Here is a 6,526-nt window from a genome sequence, read left to right as displayed (position 1 = left end):
TCTTGAATTATCCTGGATTATTTGGGTAGGCCAATTGTAATCATGGAGCTCTTCAAAGTGAAAGTTGGAGGCAGGAGACACAGAGAACTAGAGGGAGAAGCAGAGAATGGGTAGCGTGGGAAGAACACAGCCTGATTCTGCTGGTGTTAAGACAGACAAAGATGTCACAAACCCGAACGGGACACTCTCTAGAACCCAGAAAGGGCAGAGAAACAACTTCTCCGGGAGTCTCAGGAAGGAACACGGCCTTCCTCACACGCTGGTTTTAGCCTAGTATGACCCATTTCGGAATTCTGACCTCCAGAATAGTAAAGAATAAATTGTGGTTGTTTTAAGCCACTGTGTTTGTGATGATTTGTTCTGGTAATTATGGTGCCATAGAATCCTCTTATGCCACCAGAGTTTCATTATCTTCCTGCTGATGGCAGAAGTGCAAAAGAGTGAGGAGAAGCCCCTAATGCTCTTAAAGCCTCAGCCCAGGCCTGTCACCTCTACTTAGCTTACTATCAGTGGGGTGAGGAAATATACATCACCTTTTGTGGAAAGAACGTCAAAGTCATACAGCTAAAGACGTGGAGACAGGGAAGGGTAAAGTCTTGGACACAGTAAAACAACTTACTGCAGGGGACATCTTACTGCGGTAACATCTTACTGCAGTCACGCATTCATAACTCTTATGAATGGAGATTAACTACTAAATGTTCCCCATCTTAAATTAGAATTCAGGCATTCCTCCCTTTAAAATGAGTACCATGCTGCACTCATTATATTGGAAAATCGTGAAAGTTGAACAATTTTACTGCTACATGGGAAGGGTGAAAATGATTTGTTTACGGGGCATTTGCACTGGTACAGCCATTCCAAAGAGCGATCTAGTGGCACTTATTGAAATTAATAATGTATTTTATATATTCTGTCTCCCAGCAAGGCCTGTCTGTCCATCTCTCAGGAAAATTCAAAAAGTTGTACAACAAAACAGACACAGGCGAGGGGAAATTTGTTGAAGTGTGGCTAAATGTTGCAAAAGTACCCCACTGGTAGGAGAACAAAGTACAAGATGTGACAGAGGCATATTATGGCTTATGTCATATACTATGTGGCAGTGAAGAGTAATGAGTAAGATGCACATACAGAAACATGTATAGATTACAGAAACATATGTTGAGTGGGAAAACAGAGAGAGAGGGAAATCTCATAGCATAATACCATCTATGCATAATTAGGTGCCCACATAGCACTGTGTAGTTTTCAAGCATCTGTAATTATCTAAATAAATATGTAGCAGGTGGCTTGCAACAAAATATATTAAATACACAAATAGGTGCCTATGTGGGGGTTTGGAAACTGGATTGAAAAAGACAAAGAGGAAACTCAAAAGATTCTTAAAAGAGAGGCCCTGACAAATGGATGATGACAATAGTAACTCATAAACTAAGTACTGGCTAAAGCAAATTCTGCACACCTGATCCTTAAAAGCATGGGAGGGAGAGAGGAAGAAAGGAAAAGAGAGAACCTGAGGGAAGACTCCAGGAAAGAAGTAGAGGAGGTATTTGGCAGTCAGGTAACAGCTTCATAAAGCAGCTAAGTTTCTACATCACGGTTCTTATTTTCTATTAATTTTTTTATTTGGGAGGAGATATCAATGCTTTCTAGCCTTCCTTAATAGCACTGTGTGTGTGTGTGTGTGTGTGTGTGTATAGCAGCACTCATATATATATACATATCTTTGAAACGTCTCTGTGAAATTTCTCTGTAGCTATTTCATTTCTCTCAACCGTTCTTAGTAAGTAGTTTCTGAGAGCTATTTGACTTCAAGGGTTAATTTTTAAACCTACATTTCAAGATTTTCCTTTTCAAAATGCATCTTTCTTGTGAGTAAATATGGCAGAATGAGGCAGCTGAAGTGATCAGTTACCTTGGGTGTGTCCTCAATCATGGAAATTTTTTTCTCTGCAGGATGGAAATTGCTTTCATCTTTCAAAGTAAAGCCATGGAGAGAAGCCTGGACCAACCAGGCTGTTGAGAAATTAGAGAAAATCTCAGTCTTTCAATGAGAGGGACAGTTGAAGAAGTTTCCCAGGCTGCAGCAACTGTGATGCCATTGTGTTGGCTTCAGAAGTTAGCTACACCTCATGCTGCTGCCGTCCATGCTGACTGCAGTTCCCTGGGCATGTTTACGTTTTGTCTGAGTTCTTAGCACTCATTTTTCCTGGCATTCAGGTTTCATATCTGTAACCACTCTCGCCATTATCACCAGATAAATTAGTAATGAATGAACACATGATGTTCTGCTCTCTCTTTCTCTCTCTCTCTCTGTACACACACACACACATATACATTATACATATATTTCCCCTGGAGATCTATTCTGTCATTTCTCTCACTACCATTCACTCCCTTCCCATTTCTGCTGGAATCCTGCATCACCAGCCTGCCTCTCTCATTCTTGCCAAAGCTCCACTGCCTGTCGGTCTCCACCAGCCTCTCTCTTCAGGTTGCTCAAGACCAAGATTCAGGAGCTGCAGCATTCAGGTAAATTATGTAGGGAAGGGTAGGATATGATGGGACACAAAAGCAGAGACCCTTTTCTCCTAGAATATCCTGGCCTGGATTACCAATATTTTTGGCATTTAGGCACTCACTGGACTGCCAGGGCAGGTTATAAATGGAGCTGGCTGCTTGCCAAGCTGTTATCTCCCTTAACCAGTCTGTCAGCAGTTCTCAGGGAAAACACAAAATCTTTCCTACAAAGGTGCAGAGAACTCACTCTGATTGTATTTCATCATTTTAAAAGAAAAGACGATTACTTCAAAGAGGTAACTATGCTGCTGATGGGATTTCAGGCTTTAGTAGGCACAATATTTTAAAAATCAAGAGCATTTCCACACGTAAGAAAACAGACAGATGTACCCAAACATTGCCTCTCTTTCAACCCATTTCAAATGAGGAGCAGGATTAGCACTTCTTAGAGTTCAGGGTAAGTAATCCACTCACCAAGGTGTCTGTAAACAATGTGCAGGAGTAGGAAGAAGGGTTTTATGTTACCCAGTGGATCGCATTTTACTTCAAAATTTCACCTCTGACTCTACCCTCAATCCTCCACAAATGTACCTTCTCCCAGTCTCCAAACTTGCCACTGGCACTCCTCTGGCCTAACAACAAGGCTTTCCAAATACCTGGGCTCCCCCTCCTCAGAAGACAAGGAGAGTTTTCTGTCACACATAAAATAGGTCAGGCTGTGAGATAAGAACTGGAAAGTTGGGCTTTTTTTCTTTGTGTATGTAAATTCTTAGTTGAATATGCATGTAATGTTAAAAAAGACTCTTCGTGGATATTTACCAGTTCAAATGGTTTTTCCAGATCGTTTTCCAGCATGAAAAAAAAAAAAAAAAAAAAAAAAAGAAGCAATTGGAACCAGCCTTAAATTAGAATTAAAAACAGATACTTTTAAAAAGTGTATGTGAAAAAGCTCTAGGTTACTGAGATTCTTTAATCACGACACCTTTAAAATGTGCCATCTGTAGGCAGCAATAGGGTTCTCATCAGTTGAAAGGTTAAGGTTAATCGTAAGGCTCTGAAGAGCTGACTCCAAGCTTAGCTCTGAGTGGAGAATGTATTACATAGTCATGATCTTATTTAGCATGCAGGGTAAATCGCCTCATTAGGAATATAATGTGAAGGAGATTCACAACTTTTCCAGCAGGGTCAGAGGGGTCAACTAAGGAAAAGAAGGGGGGCAGTCGTGGAAATAAAACTCTGGCTCGCTGTGGGTGTATGCTTGTCTAGTGCCTATAAACTTACTCATTTTAAGAATGATATCTGTCAAGAAAGGAGAAAAGGCCCCATGAGAAGGTGAAGACCCAGAAAAACCTTTCAGAGGTTTGTCCCAGAGGTCATAGGTATGAAATGCAGTCACAGACAGCCAGTTGAGGGAGTCTGAAAGGCAAGGGCGAGAAAGGGTAGCAAGAGGTAACAATCTCTTCAATTAACAGTAGCTTTCATTAACCCTGAGCTGGCCCTCAGCACAGGTGGGAGGAAAGGAAAGGTTGTTTTCTTTCGTCCAGTTTTGTTTCTTTATCCTGTATGAAATCTTTTCCTTTACTCCTGGCCCAGAATAATTTCTACCCTGAATGGCCCAAATCCAAACTTTCGGCACAGTAATGTTTATGACACTCCTCTGATGGCTTAGGGCTCATTTTGGGTATGATCTTGACCTTTTCATCTTTCCCAAGGTTGCCTGCTTCCTCTAGGGCAGTCACGGCTTATCCTTTCTGGCTCCTCTTTTACCACCTTCTACTGGAATATACCTGACCTCCTCTTCTCACAGGTTGGCAGGCTCTAGAGAGACTGACCTCTGCAGATGGTTTAAAGGGAGAAGCACAAGGGTCCACAGTTCACAGGGCTGCCAATCAGGCCTGTGCAGGTAAGAAATGCATTCTAGCAGTGGTCTCCTGGAGGCTGCACTTCCTGTTGCTTTCTCCTACAAAACAATGACTTTTTTTTCTTTCTTTTTTTTGAGACAGGGTCTCTCTCTATCACCCAGGCTGGAGTGCAGTGTGTGATCTCATCTCACTGCAACCCTCCACCTCCCGGGCTCCCGTGATCCTTCTGCCTCACCTTCCTGAGTAGCTGGGATTATAGACATGTGCTACCAGGCATGCCCAGCTAATTTTTGTATTTTTAGTAGTAGTGGAGATGGGGTTTCACCATTTTTCCCAGGCTGGTCTCAAACTCCTGACCTCAAGTGAGTCGCCCACCTCAGCCTCCCAAAGTGCTGGGATTACAGGCGTGAGCCACTGTGCCTAACCTTAAAAGAATGGTTTTAATAGACATTTCAGAGATGCTGGGTTCCATTTAGGTACAAGGGACAAAAGATAATACTCTTGGCATTAGGTAAAAAGGATAATGAAGAAGCAGTTTTTCTAGGCTTGGAACTGTTTTTCTAAGACATGGAAGAGACATGGTTTTAAGGGTTCCTAAAATACCAATAGATATTAAAGATAGTAATGCCTTTTCCATCATCATATCCCCAGAAAGGAGTATCCCATGACTTAGGAAGTAAATCTCTAATGCTTCAATATTGAGAATTGATGGTGTTAACTTATCAAGCAATCAAATTTCTTACATAATATTGGCATTTAAAGATGCTGGGAAACTTTCAGGAACTACTTAATTTTACTCTATCTGTGACTCTGGCAAAACAACTTTGCTAATTTAAAACAAAGAGGTAAAAATGATCTCACATGTACGTAACATTAACCACTATAATAGGGTAAGAATGAAGTTAGGGAACTTGAAGATTGCAGAGTCACTGCTTTGCATGTAGACAGGGAACTATAAAAATGTCACCACTGCGTGAAAATGACCGAGACTTTAGTTCCAACTCCTCTGTGGAAGCCTGTCATTTCAATTTCAGTGTCCTGATTTTTAAAAGTGAGTAAACTACAGGGTCTTAAGATTTAATCCATTTTGTCATTTTTATTCATTCGATACGTTATACTGTTGCATTTGAATAATGTATTCCTGGCATGTGATGAGCAAAATGAGTAATATGCACAGAAATAAAAACAGGGCAAGTAGGTCTCTATAGAGCAGCCATTGGCCATTTCAGAGTCTGAGGTCTTCACCAGTAAAGCAAACTGTTGTCTGGTTTCCACTGTAGCCTGGTGGCTGGCAGATAATCCCTGCCTTATTCTGTGAGAAAGAAAAAAAAAATCTGGGGGTTAAGAATGTGATAATAAGGAGATATTATAAAATTATTTTCTGACTCTGGTACTAAACATCCTAATTCCAACTGTAAAGATCATTGTTGGTAGCTATTGTGACTTTTATTCCATAGAAAACTCAATAGTCTAAAAGAATATAGGGAGACAGAACCCAACCTAGAAGAAATGGACAAATTCCTAGACACATCAAGGAATTCCTAGACACCCTATCAAAACTGAATCATGATTAGATAGAAAATCTGAACAGACCAATATAAGTAAAGAGATAAAGCAGTAATAATACAAAAATTAGCCAGGCGTGGTGGTGCATGCCTGTAATCCCAACTACTCAGGAGACTGAGGCAGGAGAATCGCCTGAACCCGGGAAGTAGAGATTCCAGTGAGCCAAGATTGCACCACTGCTCTCCAGCCTGGGTAACAGAATGAGACTGTCAAAAGAAGAAGGAGAAGGAGAAGGAAGAGGAAGAGGAAGAGGACTCCAGCAAAAAAAGCTGTTGGAATTAATACATGAATTCAGTAAAGTTACAGGATATATAATTGACATGGTTTGAATTTTGTCCCCGCCCAAATCCCATGTTGAATTGTAATCCTGAACACTGGAGGAGGGGTCTGGTGGGAGGTGATTGAATTTTGGGGGCAGATTTCCTCCTTGCTGTTCTCGTGATAGTGAGTGAGTTCTCACAAAATCAGTTTTTTTTTAAAGTGTGTCGCACCTCTCCCTTTGCTCTCTTCCTCTTTCTCTGGCCATGTAAGATGTGCCTGCTTCCCCTTCACCTTCTGCCAAAATTGTAAGTTTCCTG

At 41.2% G+C, this 6,526-nt stretch overlaps 1 long non-coding RNA gene across 1 annotated transcript; it reads left to right on the top strand.

Moving 5' to 3' along the window:
- Positions 1 to 434: 434 nt before the first annotated feature.
- Positions 435 to 6,006, top strand: LOC115895468. Its single transcript, XR_004055644.1, has 3 exons — positions 435 to 588; positions 4,328 to 4,423; positions 5,840 to 6,006. It is a non-coding gene; the product is annotated as an uncharacterized LOC115895468 (long non-coding RNA).
- Positions 6,007 to 6,526: the final 520 nt, after the last annotated feature.

Source organism: Rhinopithecus roxellana, chromosome 21 (genome assembly GCF_007565055.1).
Source record: "Rhinopithecus roxellana isolate Shanxi Qingling chromosome 21, ASM756505v1, whole genome shotgun sequence".
Lineage (NCBI taxonomy): Eukaryota > Metazoa > Chordata > Mammalia > Primates > Cercopithecidae > Rhinopithecus > Rhinopithecus roxellana.
This window is presented reverse-complemented; position numbering and strand designations above follow the sequence as displayed.